Here is an 18,075-nt window from a genome sequence, read left to right on the forward strand (position 1 = left end):
CAAGCTTACTAAAAAAATAAGCTAGAAGTATAAGTACATTCTCAATATTCCTCCTAAAAATAGCCCAACTAGACAGGTTAGGTAACATGAACTGAGCAATGTACCTGGTAAATGATGACACTTATAAGATACACTAAAATAGGAATATGCTAATGCTTCAAACATTTTATGTAAGAAATCAGTTAAGTTTAGTAAGAAATATAGATGGATTTTAAAAATAACTTTGATTCCTGGATTTCAAAGAATCTGGCCTTTGGTTACTTGGGCATTTGTTACCTCAGTATGTGGAAGAATTTGAATTTGTAGTGACTTTGTTAATGTCAGCCAGTATATTGTTGTTAGTAAATGCTGTCATGAATAGAAAAGACATAAATCTTAGTTTCAAAGAATTTATACTTTAGTTAGAAGATACTTACACTAGGGCATAGTGTAAGACAATCATAATGAAGGAATAAAAACACTGGAAGAATTTAAAAGCAGATAGATAAAGAATGACCTAAGAATCCTCATAGAAGAGATTATACTTGTAAGACTTTTAAACAAGAAAGTAGCATTTAAATAAATAGAATTGTGAACTAGTTTTTTTAGAAGCCATAACTTAATTTTGTAAACTAACACATTCCTGTTATTTAGCTCCTGAGAATAATGTTGTGGAAAATTTGAGTTTTCTTTTCTGGATATAATTCCTTATACATTGAAAACCTGATTATATTTCAAATTTGGGCTTTTCTGACCTTTGAATGTAGTGCTGGATTGGACTGAGAGATTTTTAGGCATATTCTAAAGTAGTCATTTATGTGTTCTGAGTATCAAGTATATGTTGCCTGGCTATATTCCAAACCCAAGCATAAATTTCTTCCTTCTCCCATTATTTTGCAATATTGCTGTCTCTTCTTGTCTTCATGAATATTGTTACTGGAAGGAAGTATGTAGTTCAAAAAGCTATGTGAATTTGTCAAATTTATTTCTGATTATGTACAGTCTAGATAAATAAAAACTATAGGTGGAATGGATATGGAAGGTCATAGAAAGTTTAAGAAAATGTATTTTGTTTGTTATAGTCATTGCTGACTATAAGCTCTGAGTGAATATAGAGAGTTGTAAAAAGGAGTTTATGAAAGTGAATACTGTCTGTCATAGTTAGCGTTGACCAAAATTTAATAAGCCTGTTTATTATATTTTAAAAAATGGATGCTTTTATGTTAAACTGGCTATTCACTAAAAATTATAGTTTAGTTTTATCCCTGTTAAAATAATGTGGATTGGGCAGGCCACAGTGGTTCAGCAGGCAGAGTTCTTGCCTGCCATGCCGGAGACCCGGATTCGACTCCCAGTGCCTGCCCATGCAAAAAAATAAATAAATTAACTAGTTAAATTAAATAAAAAAAAATAATAATGTGTATTGTTAGTCTGTCCTTAAAGTTTTTCTTAAAAACAGTTTTTCTTAATCATCTGAGCATTCTGTCTAGAAAACAAAGATTTTACATAATGTTTATGTTGGCCTTATCCTTTATTTCAGAAGACAAGTCTTCTTATTGTTAAGGGAAAAACTGTTACAGATAATTTGTTCTTTCACTTTGTATAAGTAAGGTGCTAAAATAGTTTAACCTATTGCATAGAGGTATTTGGGAAGTATTACAGTGGTTTAAAGGGATTTTCTATCCTGTTGCTCATTAAATTTATATAGGTAAAATATTATTCATATATTTAAGATTGTATACAATTCCTAAAAATTTGACAATGTTCTCACTGTCCATGTTATAGTCTGATACTAATTTGTATGATGTTAAATGGTGGTAAGGTGTTAGTCATAGTTTTAGTTGTTCTGTAAAAAGCTGCAGATCATAGAAACAGTCATATAGTCAGTTGCACTGCTTTGCTCTAATATTTCTGTAAAAGTATACATAGTCAACCATAGGTCAAAGCTCCATTTGTAACAAGGAAAGACTTTAAAAGAAAGGCAGGACCAATATATAAATTATATTTTATCTGTTAATATAAGTCTGGTAAATAAGTAAAAAATCAGAACAAAACTTCTGCTATGGTGTGTTAATATAAAACAATTATCTAATGTTTTTATTTCTGAGGGTAGCTTCATGAAAAATGCTTATAAAAATTAGAGTTTAGATTGTAAGCTTTAACTTTTTTTTTGCTTTTTTTATTGATATATATATTATATATTTACATATCATATAATCATCCAAAGTGTACACTCAGAGGTTCACAATATCATCATATAACTGCACATTTACCATCACAATTGACTTTTTTTTCTTTCTTTGTGAAAAATAACATATATACAAAAAAGCAATACATTTCAAAGCACACAGGAACAATCAGTTGTGGAACAGATTTCAGGGTTTGGTATGGGTTACAGTTCCACAACTTTGGGTTTCTACTTCTAGTTGCTCTATGGTACTGGAGACTAAAAGAAATATCAATATGATGATTCTGCAATCATACCCATTTGTTAAAGCTTACCTTCTCTGTATAACTCCATGTCTAGTGTGCTAGTTGCTGGAATGCAATATACTAAAAACAAATGGCTTTTAAAAAGGGGAATTTAATAAGTGGCTAGTGTACAGTTCTAACGCTGAGAAAATGTTCCACTTAAACAAGTCTACAGAAATGTCCAATCACAGGCATCCAGGGAAAGATTCCTCGATTCAAGAAGGCCGATGAAGTTCAGGGTTTCTCTCACAAGTGAAAAGCCACACGGCAAACACGGTCAGGGTTTCTCTCTTGGCTGGAAGGGCACATGGCGAATACAGTGTCATCTGCTAACTTTCTCTCCTGCTTCCTGTTTCATGAAGCTCCCCAGGAGGCATTTTCCTTCTTCATCTCCAAAGGTTGCTGGCTCATGGACTCCGCTTCATGGTGCTACAGCATTCTCTGTTCTCTTTGAATCTCTTTCATTCTCCAAAATATTTCCTCTTTTATAGGACTGCAGAAACTTATAAGACCCACCCAAATGGGTGGAGACATGTTGTCACCTAATCTAGTTTAACAACCACTCTTGATTAAATCATATCTCCAGGGAGATGATCTAACTACAGACTCAAACATACAGTATTGAATAGGGATTATTCTGCCTTTATGAAATGGGATTTAAAACATGACTTTTCTAGGGGACGTACATTCTTTCAAACCAGCACATTCCACCCTGTGGACCCTAAAAATAGACGTTTTCCCCATATAAAAAACACATTAATTTCATAACAATATCACAAATCCTTAAACCATTTCAGTAGCAATACACATGAAATACAAAGTTAGAAACATGCAAACTCCTATCAAAGTTAGTTACAGACATAGTCTGTTCTAAAGCAAAATTATCCTCTGTCTTTGGACCTACAAAAACTCAAAACAAGTTATTTACTGCCAACGTACAAAGGAGAAACAGTCATAGGATACATATACGCATTTCATAGGGAAGAAGGAACACAGGGGTCACCAGAACCATACAGTTTTGAAAACCCGCAGGGCAAAGTCCATTAGATTTCAGTCTGAGAATCATTTATCTTCAGGGCTTTAGAAGGCAGCAGTTCCACCCTTTCCAAAGGCCTATGCAGAGGCCTGCCTCTCTCAACCTTGGGGGACACTGGGGAAACCACCTTTTTCTCAGCTCCACCCTCTCCAAGGATCGGAGCTCCACCCAGGCTTTCTGCCATTTCCAGGGCACACACTCAACCCCTCCATGTGATGACAACCAGTCTCTCCCCAAAGCCAAGGAATGTGCTTCACCCTCTCCAACGCCTAAGGTGGCATGACTTTTCCACTGCAACAAGGTGGAAGGCCCATCCTCTGCCTTTGGGGAAAACTCACCCTCTCCACGGGCTTAGGTAGGTCTGCTCTCCTGGCCTGAGGCTTCTTGACTTCAGACCTCAGCCTCCATGGTTTTGCCTCTGAAGTTATTTTTCCTCCAATGCATCTGTTGTCTGAACCCCCCAGTCCAGACTGGCAGTGGCTCTGTTTATATAGGTCCCACAGCACTCTTGTTGGCTTTCTATGGAGTAGGCTTGGATCATACCCATTAGACATAAGGAGTTTCCACAAATCCTTCCTGGATAACCCCATGTCCAATCCTGGCCTTCCCTGAAATGGCTAACTGGTTTCACCTTTGACCAAGACCTCATGCTGGGCACTATTCTCTGGGGTCTCCCTTCCTGGAGGCCCAGAATTTTCCAGAACTTCAATTTCTGGTTTCTTTGTATCCAAGAGTTCAGTTCTCAGTTTATCTTTTTCCTGTCACATTTCACCATAAGCTGTAAGGAGAAACCAGGCTGCACTTTTGACATTTAATTTGGAGATCTCTTCTGCTAAATATCCAAGTTCATGGCTTTTAAAATCAGCCTTCCAGCCAAAGCCACTCGTCAATTTCGCCAAATTATCTGCAATTTTAAAACAAGGATCGCCTTCCTTCCACTTGCAATAACACATGTCTCATTTCTGTCTAAAACCTGGTCAGAGGTATCTTTAGAGTCCACATTTCTACCAACAGTCACTTCAAAGCATTCTAGGCCTTATCTATTAAGCTTCTCACAACTTTTCCAGAATTATCCCCTTATCCATTTAAAAAACCATTCCAACATGTTTAATATTTACAAACCATAGCAGCACCCCACTCTCCAGTGCCAAAATCTGTTCTAGTTTGCTAGCTGCCGGAATGCAATATATCAGAAACAAATGGCTTTTAAAAAGGGGAATTTAATAAGTTGTTAGCGTACAGTTCTAAGGCTGAGAAAATGTTCCACTTAAACAAGTCTACAGAAATGTCCAATCACAGGCATCCAGGGAAAGATACCTTGATTCAAGAAGGCTGATGAAGTTCAGGGTTTCTCTCTTGGCTGGAAGGACACATGGCGAACACAGTGTCATCTGCTAGCTTTCTCTCCTGGCTTCCTGTTTCATGGCTCCCCCGGAGGCATTTTCCTTCTTCATCTCCAAAGGTCACTGGCTCGTGGACTCTGCTTCGTGGTGCTACAGCATTCTCTGCTGTCTCCGAATCTCTCTCTCTCTCTCTTTTTTTTTTTTTGCATGCTGTATGGTGGGGGTCACATTTCATTCTTTTTCCATATGAGTATCCCATTATTACAGCACCATTTGTTGAATTTTTGTTTGTTTGTTTTGTTTTTTGGGAAGTGCATGGACCAGGAATCAAACCCGGGTCTCCTGCACGGCAGGTGAGAATTCTACCACTGAACTACTCTTGTACCCCCTATAAGCTTTGACTATTAACTTTACATTCTGAGGCACTTTACCGTTTGTATAGTCTAGTAGTTCCCTGGAAATTTAAGTGTCTGTGTTACATCTGAGACTCAGATTTGGTTCTCCAGCTCTGAAAGTCAGCATGGATCCATACAGCAACTGTTAAAAAAAAACTGAAAAAGATCAAACTCTGATTAAAGATGTGATGAAACTGATCTGGTTAAAACTAAGGTAAATCAATATACAAGGTAAACACACACACACACACACACACACATATATATATACAAAACATATATACATATACATATAAAATATATATATATATAGTCTATGTTTTAAAGCTTAAAGTTTTGTGTAAGACCAAAGGAAAAATGTTTATTTTATCCAAAATTTAAACTTTCTGTAGCACACTAATTTAATATGTCTAATCAGTTCATTTAAACAACCTAATACAGCTTTATTTGACCCTGGAATAAAGAATAAAATCTTAATATTCTATACAAATTAATGTTATACCATACTGCATTTCAGAGTATTTGGGGCTGAAAATGGAGGAGTGTTTGCAAAGTCCCTTGAGGGGCTGGGAAAAATAGAACTATTGAACTTCCTCACCTGGGGAATTCCTCACATTTTCTTAAGAGGGCCTTGCAATTGAGTAGGCCAAGGCCTCAATCTTTTTTTTTTTTTTTTACATTCAATGAATATATTCTTTTTAAAAAATATTTTTATTGTAAACAACAAACAAACATGCAAACATTCTTAACATACAAACATTTCTTGACATGGTTATAATCAATGGCTCACAATATCATCATATAGTTGTGTATTCATCACAAGGGCTCAGTCTTGAGGCTTGCCCTTATGAAATTACTTCTGTAATAGCAAACTGAACCTACTTAGGATTAGTGCCTAAGAGTCATCTCCAGAAAATTTGAGCTGTTGCTCAAATGTAGTCTCTAAGTCAAACTCTGACCTTTCCTCCTACGTGGGACATAACTTCTAGGGGTATAAGCTAGGCCCTGGCATCGTGGGACATAACTGGCCCTGGCATTATGGGACATAAGTTCCAAAGATGAGCCTGGCCTTGAATTGTGAATTAGTTGACTAAAAGGGGAAAAATAATGGCTAAGAGATTTCAAATGGAGTTGACAGGTCATTCTAGAGGTTACTGCTATGCAAGTTTCAGCCAGATATTACAAACTGCCACAGTATGGCAAACCCCAAAGATATCCTTGGTTCTATAAAATTTTACTTATTAAATTTGTTTTTTAGAGACTTAAAACCTCCACATTGTTTCAATGCCAGAGAAGTTCTGAAACCCCAAAATACTGGACCCTCCAAGAGTAACAACCGGCTTCATTGTTTCATTCTTCTGCCGCTTAATGACAATGCTCCTTTTCAGCTTTGAAGCAGTTACAGAGTCATCCCTCAGATATCCCTCAAGATTGAGAGATAATTATCAAATGAAAGGGAGAAATTGTAACTGAAAAATTAGGATTTAAGAGATGATGATTTTGATTACTAAATCATATTCCTTTTTTGCTTTCTGGAATATTGGAATAGACAGGGGAATATCTGAAATCCCTAAACTATAATTCAGCTCCCCTGATATCTGAAATGATTGTAAAAGCCCTTATCTTGTGTGTTTGTGACTGTAAGAGCTGTTACTCCTTTTATCCGGTCATTTTCTTGTAGGGGAGAGGCTCTAACGCTAATGAAGAATTTGAAGTCAGCCATTTAACTAGCTTCAGGCCTTGACATTTGTAAATTGCATCACCTAGGCCCTACTATTGAAAGATAACTTGTCTCCCTTCCTTTTGGCTCATATTTTTACTATTAAAGTGATAGCCCTGTTTCCCCTCCTTTCAACTTATGTTCTCCTATTGAATGATAATAGCACTATCTCCTTTTCTGCTTTAACTTGCTATACAAAATGACCTCATCTCCCCTTGCTAAAATCCTTAAAACCCTTGAGTCTCCTAAACTCGAGGAGACAGATTTGGACCGCTAGGCCATCTGCTTACCTACGACATGCCTAGTAATAAACACTTTCTCTCTTTGAAACCTTGGGGTGTCTCAGGAATTTGTTATTGAGCACATTGGGCAAAAGAATCCATGGCCTCTATCCAGGAATACCAGGAGATGCCAGGAGCTAAGAGTGCCAACAGAAGTTAGATAGGAACCAGAGCCAGCAGATGTCACCATACGCCTTTCCAAGACAGTCTAAGATAAGAGATGAAACCCGAGTTTTGCCCCAGAGCAGCTAAGTCAGGACCCACAAATGCTTAGAGAGGAAGTCACTGGAATCACTAGCACAAAGCAACCAACTGGGAGCAAGGACCTCAGATGCCAGCCATGTGTCTTCTCAGCCAACAGAGGCATTCTGGATGCCATTGGCCTTTCTTGAGTCAAGGTATCTTTCTTCTGATGCTTTATCTTGGACATTTTTATGGCCTTAGAACTGTAAACTTGTAATTTAATAAATTCACTTTATAAAAGCCAACCCATTTCTGGCATATTGCATTCTGGCAGCATTAGCAAACTAAAACATCACCCATTATTAGCACTTTAATAACTGCTTAGTTACTGATGACTTCTAAATCTCATACCTCTCTCCTGAACTTCAGATCCACATATCCTATTTACCACCAGATGCCCCACAGTAGGCCCACCTCTAACATGTGCATGGCCTGGACAAGAATATAAAGGGAGATCCCTGACTTATTACCCTTTTTCTTTCTACCCATGTTCTACTGCCTCTACCCTCCACCCCACTGTAAAGAACCTGTCAGGTGCACATTTGTGAACACCTCAACCTGAATTTCCAAGCTTTATCCATATTCCTCCTAAATTTCCAAGCTCTATTCATAGTCCTCCTAAATGACCATCTTTTTGGCCACTCTTTAGATTTAGTAGTGTGCACATTGGTGGTGTGGTCCACCCTTAGGAGGAATGACCTGGAAAAGTGCTTATCTATTGAAGGATGTGAGCTTAGCACCATTTGGGAGAGAATTTAGGGACCTAGGAACCCAAAGTGCAATAGGATCTGAAGAAGGGTGTGAGCACTGGATAGTCATATCCTCTTGGTGCCACAGGGAAAGGCTTGGCTTAAGGGTAACCATCTAAAATATGGGGTCTAGAATAGGGACCCAGTTGCCACCAAAAGATAAATATTGTATTATTTCACTGATAAGAATTAATTAGAATAAGCAAATTCATAGACAGAATTCAGGTTTCTAGAGGCCAGTGTGGGGGTAGGGAATGGAGAGTTAATGCTTAACAGAATTTCTGTTTGAGGCGATAGAAGAGTTTTGATAATGGATTCTGAATCATATATCTGAATGTGGTAATAAGGGAGACTTTTAGGATGTATATATGTTACTAGATTAAAAAAAGAAAAAAGTACAATATAGCTGAAGCAGAGTGAACCCTTGGGTAACCTATGCACTAGTTAATAGGATAATTATGTTTCATCAGCTTAAACAAAGGTACCACACTAATACATTATCAATAATAGGGAGAACTGTGTTTGGGGTGGTGTTATGTGGCCACTCTTGTATTTTCTGCATTATTTTTCTGAAAACCTGTGAGTTGACTAACAAAAAAATTTTTTTACAAACAGAACTGCAAAAAAGAAAGAACACCTACTTGTCTTTCACAGCTTCTTTGCTTTCTCGTAATACAAGAAGTTCCAGTATATGGTGTATACTCCTTGCTCCCACTAATGTTTACTTTTTTTTTTTGAATGGTTAGGCACCGGGAATCGAACCCGGGTCTCCAGCAGGCAGGCGAGAACTCTGCCTGCTAAGCCACTGTGACCCACCCTCCAAACTAATGTTTATTTTTAACACAGTATAGAGTCAACTTCTATATCTAATAGTTGCAGCAAGGACAAGGTGTTTGGAAGAGTGTTACTGCACAATCGCCTTCCCCAATTCTGCTTTAATTTGAATTCTACATTCTGCTGAGAAAACACACCTACTGTGTAGAACTAGATATGTATTAGTGTGGAGATGATCAGAGCCCAGAGAAAATGGCAGTGAAAGAAACAACTAGATGAGGCATTGGAGGAGTGAACCCCTCAATTTCCGTGTTTTGGGCACTGAGGGGTGAGGGAGGCTTGGAGAGGCACAACAGAATTAGCTAGTCTTTTAGGAATATCAACCATGTGCAGGTGCACATTTTGCGATTTAAAGTTCACAACCACTTTAGCTATCATCTCCAGTTTGCCTTCAGAATTGTACACCTCTGGTTTGTAGAAAAACATGTTTTTAAATGGTAGAGCAGGTAATACTTTCGCATTTTCTAAAACAAATTGTTCATATAATTTAGAATTTATAGCCAAGGAGCCTCAAAGCTTAGTTTCACCATAGGATGGTGCTGGTTAATTCTGAGAGAAATCGTTCTGTAACAAGGTAGGAATGTCCATCTCTGTTTTTTTGGTATTAGGGATAGGTGGTATAAAACTTATTAAAACAATCTGACCAACATCAAAGGAGAGAAATGTTGATTATATAGCATAGGATATCATAACTTGAATGTTCTCAGGGAGGCAGCATGTCAAAAGGTCTTGGTTCCAGTCCTGGCTTCATCATTTACCAACTGTGTGACTTTATTTAATCTCTGATACTTGTTCTCCTCTCCTAATAGGAAAATAACACCTACTCGGCCTAACTTACAAGGATGTGTGGTATATGTGAAAGTACTTTCAAACTTGTAACATGTTATACAACTATAAGGACTCATTATTATATTTGTTCCAAAATTATGAACACAAATCTGAACATAAAAAAAAAACGTGGAGCCAGGATTCAATCCTGAATCGGAAACACCAATGGCTCTCAAATCCGTGTGCGCAGCAACTTACTGGAAAAAAAACTTTAAGAAACAGATGCCAAGGCCCCTCCACACCTAATAATACTGTATATTCTTGGTGATGGAGGGTGAGGTGGGGAGAGAGAGGGCGGGGCGCAGAACAGGACGCTATCCTTGGGGAATGTAAAGTCTATAAAATTCCTCAACTGGTTTTGTAGAACCAAGTTTTAAAACCACTACTTTTTATGGTTTACTTTATGTTACCTGATAAGAAGTGGTTCCCCAAACAGGAGTCAGACTTCAAATATTCCTGTAAACTTTAAGTTAGAAAATTCCTCATTACACTCAGTATTGGTCGTAAGCATGGTTTTTCGAAATTGAGACTATCAAGAGTATAAACTGCTAAAAGCAAGGAGAGTGGTTGTGGGCTGGTTCAGCCAACCAGACAGGCTGACTCTAATCCCCCAAAAGGGGTAAAGCTGTTAAACTTGAGGATTAATCACAAAAGGAATTGTTGTTTCCTTTAAGTCGTCGCGGGGTTGGCCTACTTCTTGCGACTCACAGCAACGACTGAGCAAGGATCGGGTCTCAGGTTCCCAGGAGCGTCGGTAAGTCCTCCGCTCTTGCTCGATTAGAGGGGTTGGGGAGAATTGGAAGCTTTCCCTCAAGCCTGCAAAGGAGTGTGGAGTCGCTCAGATGACTGGGCTTGGGAAAGAGGGCAGGATCTCGACTCTAGCCAGGATTCAGCCCGAAGTAAGTAGGCGATGCGCAAAATGGCCGCCCAAGAGCTGCTACGGAAGTCCCCAAAGTCGGTCTTCGCGGCGTTCTTTTTTAAGTTCTCAAATTTCCCGACGCTCCGCCCCTTAACGGTTTTCCGGTTTGCAAGGCGTCGCGCCGGAAGTGATGTTACGGTGGCGCCGACACGCCGAGGTGCTTCCTGCGGGGGAGTTTGTGGGGGTCTGTGTGGAGAAGCTCTTCAATCCCTGTTTCCTACACAGGTTACGCGGTCGTCTGGGTGTCGAGTGCTGCCGGGGCGCGGGTCGGACGCGCGGAGGTGGGAACCAGGGGAGTTGGCTTATTTGTCTGTGCCTGTGGGAGGGGGCTTCCGGGGCTGCCAGTCGGTTCTGTCTTTAGGCTCCGGGTTCCGGCCTTGTAGACTTTTACAGAGCCATACACGAACTGGAGGCCCCATCGGTAGGGCGGGGTGGGGGGGCAGTTATTAGGGGATGTCCTAGGAGTTGAGGTGGGAGTCCGAGGACAGCGCGGTTTTAAATATCCTGGGAGTAGCTTGAGTTGTGAGGCATTAGCAGCCTGGGCTCTTAGTCCCGCCTTGTTGGTGGCTGTTGCAGTTCACATGTTTGCTTATATACTTTGCTCCATACTTCACTTTCCATTTGCACCATGAGGGAGGTTGGTAGGGAAGCGCGTGAGTGACTCACCCATGACATAGATTCAGAACAGAGATGAGTAGATTCAGGACAGAGATGAGTCCGGGTCTAGAAGGAGACACCTGCCAGGGCGCAGGTTCTACTAAATCCCGGGAACTTACCCTTGATTCTTTCCTGCCTGTGGTGTAAATCTGCCGTTCTTATTATTAGTACCCTGAATTGATATTGACTTATCAATTGGCCGGTTGCTCCTCAATAAATCTCCAAATTCTAGAGCTAAAAAGAGTATTAACAATTCTCTTTCCTGGTTACAGGATGAGGCACTCCAGACCTGGATTTTTTCCCCTCTCCTTCCTCACAACAGACTAAATTAATTTTAGTTTGTCGTCTTTCAAATATAGGTCTTATTTTCACACACAAAAAAAGTGACTTTCTTTGAGCAGCTCAAAATTTCAATTGGAAAACTCAGATGGATTTTAATTTGAATGGCAGGTTTAGGTATATTGAATACAAAACTCCTAATTGTTGATTTCTCTGTATGAAGTGAAATGGTTGCAAAAAACATGACTTTTTGATAAAAGTTTTTTTTTAACAGAAAAATCATGCAGAAAATACAGAGTTCCCATATATTCCCCCACTTAAGAATTTTTTGGGTGGAGCCACTTTTTGGGGTAGGGCTATGGTACCAGAAAAGTGCCTCTGAAACTTTTTTGATCTCTGACCCACAGTTAGATACATTTTCGTGATGACTTTGAGTGCCTCCTACATGCATGAGCCTGCGCACACACACAATGAAACAAAATTTACTTATTCTTTCTACAGATGATACCTTCTGACATTTGTTTCATTAAGAGAAAAAAAAGGTTGGTTGCAACCTAAGAAATTGATTGTGATCACCGATGGGTCATGACCTGAGGTTTGAATAATATTGGGTTAGAATATGTGTTAAGAGTCTTGTCATTACTGAGATTCTGCCATTAGTACAAAATGGAAGATGTTTCATTTTTCTGTTCTTATCAGGCAGAAGAGCAAGGTTATTTGAGTTCTGAATTTTTCCAGGACAATAGCAGAGGATACATAAATTTGCATTTCAATGGTGTATTGTCTCCATGGTGTCATAATTTTAGCAAGGCTTGTTAAGTCTTTTTTTGGTCGCCTGGTAGGTGAGAGCGAATTTGCCAGGAGGTGGTAGAATTAGGTGACATCATGACTTCCAGCATCTGTGTCTAGAGGGGTTTGATTTATTGATGTATCACAACTTAGCGCTGGGATGCTGATGATTATAGCTGAGACTCTCTATACACAGTATGAATTTGAAACCTTATCTGGAAGGTGTACGTATCAGATTTGCTGCCTTATGAAGAGAAAGTGTCGTCTGGTTGATGACTTGCCAAAGTCATCATAAAAAATCTCAAATTTAAGATGGAAGAACTGGATAAATGTGAGGTATTCCACTTGGGTCTAAAATTATGTTACTTAGCAGGGTAGCAGGGAGGGCTTCATGTAATAAAAAGATGTGGGACCTCAAACACTACTGACAAACACCGTCTGAATCAGTGGTATAGTTAGGCTGTGAAAGAAATTGATGTGATCTTCATTAGTCTGAATCAGTGGTATAGTTAGGCTGTGAAAGAAATTGATGTGATCTTCATTAGTAGATCATATTAGGACAATGTAATCACTTATGCAAGCCAGGTAGGATATTAGGTTTAAATGGAATATTAGATTTAAATCTGGTTACACAGAGTAAATTTATGGGTAGGAGTTAAAAAGAAGTCAGAATTTGTTACATTTTAAAAATTTTTTGTTGGCTGACAAGATGTAATAGCATTGTTTTGGCATGAGTGATTTTTTTTCCCTTGTCATTTTAGGCTTTCAGGTATAGGCTGGCTAGTGGTCTTAAAACATTTTTGCTTGAGAGTCCCCAAAAGATTGGAAGTTCAGTGTATCTCCTTCACACTTTGAAGTTGGATCTGAAATTTTTTGTCATAAATTTAAATAGCTTGGAATGTAATTTCTGACATGCAAATATATTAACATTTTTAGTTAAATACAAAATTATTTAAATACAGTAGCAATTTTGTTTTAAAAATATGCAAATAAGCTTTTAAAAATTATGTAATATAGTCTATTCCTTGATTTTCAGATGATAAACTTTGCATTCCTGGATTGAACCCCTTCTATTCATGGTATATAATACTTTTTATATGTTGCCGAATTGAGTTTGCTGTGTTGTTTTTTTTTTTTTTTGACATGGGCAGGCACCGGGAATCAAACCCAGGTCTCCAGGAGAGAACTCTGCTTTGCTGAGCCACTGTGACCTACCCGAGTTTGCTAATATTTTATTAAGAGTTTTTTACAAGGAATATTGGTCTGAAGTTTTCTTTTCATATGATGTCTTTGTCTGACCTTAACCTTTTGTTCCATGTTGCATTTTTTTAAACTTTTTGTTTTTATTTTTATTTTTTATCTATTTCTTATAAATATAACAACATACAGGCGCAAACATTCTTAACATATGAGCATTCCATTCTTGGTATATAATCAGTGATTCATAGTATCATCACATAGTTTTATGTTCATCACCAAGATCATTTCTTAGAACATTTGCGTCACTCCAAAAAAAGGAATAAAAAGAAAAAAACTCATGCATACCATACTCCTTACTCTTCCTTCTCATTGACCGCTAATATTTCCATCTACCCAATATATTTTAGTCTTTGTTTCCCCTATTTTTTTTCTATACCCCTTACCACTCCCTTTCATTGATCACTAGTATTTCAATCTACTAAATTTATTTTATCATTTGTTCCCCCTATTATTTATTTGTTTTTAATCCATATGTTTTACTCATCTGTCCATACTGCAGATAAAAGGAGCATCAGACGCAAGTGTACCATGTTGCATTTTGTGGAAGGTCTGAGCTTTGTGCTAGGATGGTACTAGATGTTTTCTATTAAGGTCTTTGCCATTCCCAAGATTTTGATTCTACAAAAACCTTTCCTGATACATGGAAACTATCTAGCTTTTCAGAAGTCCCTAACTAACCAAGTACCCATCTATCTATAGCTGTTGATTATGGTTGTCTTAGGCCAAGAGGTTGCTCCTTGAATCTGAATACTGAGTTATACTTGATGAGGCAAGTGAGATAGAAGTAGCTAGGTCTATGGTTGACAAATGATTTTTTTGTGCTTTATGGATCATTTTGTCAATTGCTTCAGTTGCATATTAGGTGGAAGTCCATTTAGGGCTACCTGACTGTGTCATCTAAAGGCCTCTTACCAGAGAAATAATATTTTTGTAGTCGGAAAATCCTGACGGTTTAGCATTAGACCAAAATTGTCCCATTAAAAAAAAATAATCTAGAAAGTCCTGATGATCTGATATCTGTGTCTCCCTTCCTGGCTACACAAATAATTTGCTCGGATAAATTTTCTTTGCAGAGTGGTAGAATAAGTGTTGACTGGTGAATGCACCAACATTGCGTTTTTGTGAAACTTGTTAACATTGTTGAGTACCACACAAAAGAATTAGTTCTTTTTTAGGTGGTGGTATTTGATTCATTATCATGGATAAAATTTTTAGGAAAATTATATGTGCTTTTATGGTACATTAAATCCTATCACCAAACTTTATACAAGAGGTAGTAGAGGAATGGAATGTCTTAGTAGTATCTGAGCAAAGTAGTAAATGAATTAAAGGGTCCTTTCTGGAGATACTTAAGAAATGGATGCAGAATCAAATGAACTTTGGTACAAGATACTGATTGAGTAATAGTTTGCTAAGTTTCTGAGTTCAACATCATTTCAGTACCTTAGAAATGATGGAAAATAATTGGGGAACAAACAGTATCAGTGAAATAAGAGTACATAAGGAATTTGTTTAGGAAGATATCAAAACTATTGCCTTCTCAACTAAATGAATAAAATTAGAGTGTTGATACCAAGTGTTGGTGAGGACATGGAACACAGGAACTTGCATACATTGTAGGTGGGAGTATAAAATACCATCTTTGAAAACTGTTTGGCAGTTTCTTTCCCTCCCCCCCTCCCCAAAGCACATTGTAACAATTACTTGCAGAACAGATTTCAGAGTTTGTAATGGGTTACAATTTCACAATTTTAAGTTTTTACTTCTAGCTGCTCTAAGATACTGAAGACTAAAGAAATATCAATATAACAATTCAGCGATCATACTCATTTGTTAAACCCTACCTTCTCTGTATAACTCCACCATCACCTTTGATCTTTCTCCCACTCTAGGGATATTTGGGCTATGCCCATTCTAACATTTTCATGTTGGAAGGGGCTGTTGATAATGTGGGATAGGGGGATGGAACTAGTTGATGTTCTTGGAGAGGCCTGGCCCCTCTGCATTTCAGGACTTACCTGGTCCAGGGACCCATCTGGAGGTTGTAGGTTTCTGGGAAATTACCCTAGTGCATGGAACCTTTGTAGAATCTTATATAATGCCCTAGGTATTCTTTAGGATTGGCAGGAATGGTTTTGGTTGGGGTTTGGCATATTATGATAGGTAACAGTGTCTAACTGAAGCTTGTGTAAATGTAACCTCCAGAGGATGGGAGAAAGAATGTGAAACTATTAAACCTTACCATCAGGGAATCCCCTGATACTGTGTCAAACTAGGGACACCCAAATCAGTAGGCCATGCTCTCAATCATGAGGCTTACTCTTGTGACGCTTATGTAGGTAGCAGAGAAAGACTACCTATAGTCATGCCTAAGAGTTACTTCTGGTGGACCTCTTTTGTTGCTCAGATGTGGCTTTAGTCTCTCTAAGCTCAACTCAGCAAGTGAAATCATTGCCCTCCCCCCACGTGGGACATGACATCCAGGGGTGAAAATCGCCCTGGCGATGTGGGAAATGACTCCCAAGGGTGAATCCAGACCTGGCACCTGGCATCAACAATTCCATCCTGACCAAAAGGGGGAAAAGAAGTATAATTAATAAAGTATCTGTGGCAGAGAGAGTTCAAATAGAATCAAGAGGTTACTCTGGAGTCTGCTCTTATGCAAGCTCAGGTAGACCTTGGTACCTATCCTAACCTGCCAACCCCCATGGGGACCATTCCAGCCAATTCTAAAGAACACCTAGGGCAATATATAAGATTCTGCAAGGGTTCCATGCGCTGGAGTAACTTGCCAGAAACATATAACCTCCAGATGGGTCCGTGGTCCAGATAAGTCCTGAAACCTAGCCCAGCCTCTCCAGAACATCAAATAGTTCCATCTCCGTACCCCATCTTAGTGACAGACCCTTCCAATATGAAAAGTTTAGAATTGCCATAGCCCAAATACCCCTAAAGAGAGGGATGGAAAGGTCAAAGGTGATGGTGAGAGTTATACAGAGAAAATAGGATTTAATACATGAATATGAATGAATGCTGAATCATTAAATTGATATTACTTTTACTCTCCAGTATATTAGAGTAGTTAAAAGTAAAAACCTAAAATTGTGAAATTGTAACCAGTGTCAAATTCTGAAATATGTTCTACAACATACTTTGAAATTTATAGTTTTCTTGTATATGTTATTTTTCACCAAAAAGGAAAAAAAGTCGATTGTGATGATAAAGAAATATTTAAGTCCTCTAGCCTCCTATGTTCTGGAGCAGCTAGAAGGAAAAATATGAGAGGATCATATGGTAGCCTATGACAAGCTCTGGGATCTGTCCTGTAACTACTTGTTGAAGAATGTTTTGAAAACTATTGCTTTTTTATTTCTTTGCTTTATATACATCTTATATTATACAATTAAAAAAGTTAAAAATCATATAGCTTGATTTATAGCTTTTTATTCTGCTTTTATCTAAAATAAGCATCAGAGTAGAATTATGATGGAATGTAAGTAAAAAAAAAAAGCTGAGCACAAAATGGGAACTCAATAAATGTCAGTTTTCTGATATTTAAAAAAAATGACCTCCAGATTAGCCCCTTGACTTTATCTGTACTCTCTCAGCCATGATACCCTTACTTGCTCCACTTCTTTTCCCCCTTTTGGTCAGAATGGCATTGTTGATTCCACGATACTAGGGCCAGGCTCATCCCTGGGAGTCATCCTCCATGTCATATTTGGCAGTTTCTAATAAATAATAAAATTAAAAAAAGAAAAAGGAAGCATCAAAGATTGATTCCTTTCTAGCTCTATATCTCCTGCTACTTCAGCTGTACTCTTCTTTTGACATGAAGATGTTAGTTCTGTAATTGATGAAGCCTCCTACCTTGGTGAATTCATCTGTTTGGAACACAGTTGATGGTGGTTCACTTGTTTTAGATGTACTGTTTTCAATAAATGAATTTTAAAAACAGAATAATCCTATTTGATGAGTTTTGAATAATCTGTTAATGGTATGTAACGTGGAAGGAAGTTTCTCATAATAAAAGGGTTTGCTATACATTATATTCAGTGGTTACTTTTTAAGAGTTTTTGTTAATGTAGAACTAAATAGAAAAATACATATTAACTATCAACCCATAATTTAAAATTACTTTAAAAAATTCTGTTCAGTTGTTAACGTAATAGAATCTTGAAAGTCCATCAACAGGGTCTTAAAGATATATATTGAATGAAGGAAAAGTAAAAGCCTTTCAAATCTGATTAATTTCTGGTATCTTTTATTCTTATAGCTTTTTTTTTTTAAT

At 38.0% G+C, this 18,075-nt stretch overlaps 1 protein-coding gene and 1 long non-coding RNA gene across 5 annotated transcripts in view; one reads left to right on the forward strand and one right to left on the reverse strand.

Annotated features, from left to right (window-relative positions):
• The window catches only part of LOC143652298 (uncharacterized), a 40,502-nt gene extending 29,605 nt beyond the window's left edge, over positions 1-10,897 (reverse strand). The window contains exons 1-2 of one of the 2 annotated variants that reach the window (XR_013160551.1): positions 10,291-10,897; positions 5,262-5,367 (exon numbers count right to left, since the gene is read on the reverse strand). This is a non-coding gene — a long non-coding RNA (uncharacterized LOC143652298). Of the gene's footprint in view, positions 1-5,261; positions 5,382-10,290 lie in introns of both variants that reach the window. The other variant, XR_013160550.1, reaches the window with a different exon arrangement.
• EDC3 (enhancer of mRNA decapping 3) overlaps positions 10,603-18,075 on the forward strand; it is an 82,284-nt gene continuing 74,811 nt past the window's right edge. The window contains exon 1 of one of the 3 annotated variants that reach the window (XM_077123784.1): positions 10,603-10,779. The gene's annotated coding sequence lies outside the window, so the exon portion shown is untranslated. Of the gene's footprint in view, positions 10,780-10,928; positions 11,081-18,075 lie in introns of those variants that run through there. The other 2 variants (XM_077123785.1, XM_077123783.1) reach the window with 2 other exon arrangements.

Source organism: Tamandua tetradactyla, chromosome 12, assembly GCF_023851605.1.
Source record: "Tamandua tetradactyla isolate mTamTet1 chromosome 12, mTamTet1.pri, whole genome shotgun sequence".
Classification (NCBI taxonomy): Eukaryota; Metazoa; Chordata; class Mammalia; order Pilosa; family Myrmecophagidae; genus Tamandua; species Tamandua tetradactyla.